This window comes from Nicotiana tomentosiformis, chromosome 4 (assembly GCF_000390325.3).
Source record: "Nicotiana tomentosiformis chromosome 4, ASM39032v3, whole genome shotgun sequence".
Taxonomy (NCBI): Eukaryota; Viridiplantae; Streptophyta; class Magnoliopsida; order Solanales; family Solanaceae; genus Nicotiana; species Nicotiana tomentosiformis.
Genome location: NC_090815.1, coordinates 22,387,741 through 22,388,673, shown reverse-complemented (window position 1 = coordinate 22,388,673; position 933 = coordinate 22,387,741). Strand labels below are relative to the sequence as shown.

General features: G+C 39.4%; 1 non-coding gene across 1 annotated transcript; it reads right to left on the bottom strand.

Moving 5' to 3' along the window:
- Nucleotides 1–434: 434 nt before the first annotated feature.
- LOC117280142 (small nucleolar RNA R71) lies at nt 435–541 on the bottom strand. The gene has a single exon (XR_004510620.1). It is a non-coding gene; the product is annotated as a small nucleolar RNA R71 (small nucleolar RNA).
- Between the last annotated feature and the right edge of the window lie 392 nt (nt 542–933).

Genomic DNA, 933 nt, shown 5'->3' with positions numbered 1-933 from the left:
GTAAGAGAATTGCTCAGAATCAACCCTTTACTGCAGACTACTTCAAAAATATAGCTCTCATGCCTGGGAGACCTCTGTTCGATTATGCTAGACCAGTCTACAATCAAGGATTATTAAGTGTTAGACCACCTCCAATTGCAGTTAACAAATTCGAATTGAAGCAAGGGCTGCTTCAAACCTTTCAGAACTGCCATGTCTTCAGAAAGAAGATGAACGAAGATCCAAATACACATCTGATGGACTTTGAGGAGATTATGAACACCTTTCAATATAATGGTGTGTCACAAGATGCAGTGTACTTAATAGCATTCCCCATCACACTCAAAGAGGATGCAAAACAGTGGCTTCGAAGCTTGCCCACGGGATCAATTAGATCATGGGAGGAGATGACCAGAAAATTCCTTGATAAATATTTCTCCTCAGCTAAAATGGGCATGTTTAGAAGAGAAATCCATAACTTTTTCCAGAAATATATTGAAATTATTTTTGAAGCATGGGAGAGGTTTAAGGAGATTGTTAAAAGGTGTCAACATAGTGGAATTCAACTCTGGATGCAACTCCAGGACTTTTGGGATGGATTGACATCGGCCTCAAGTAGAACATTGAGCAATACAACTGGAGGCCGTTTGATGATGAAGACTCCAGAAGAGATAGTCACAATTCTTGATGAGTTGTCTAAAAATGCAAATCAGTGGCACTCTGAGAGTGCTGAAAGAAGAAAATCTACCGGTGTTCACCAAGTTGATGCTACTACATTTGTGCAGGTATAGCTTGATGCTATGGCTAAGGAAATACGAAAACTGACCTTAGCCTTAATACAAAATGAACCTCATACAGCGTGTAATATATGTGAAAAAGCACACCTACTCATGAGTGTCAAGCCTCAACTGAGGAAGTGAATATTGTGGGAAACAACAATTTTAATGCAATGAG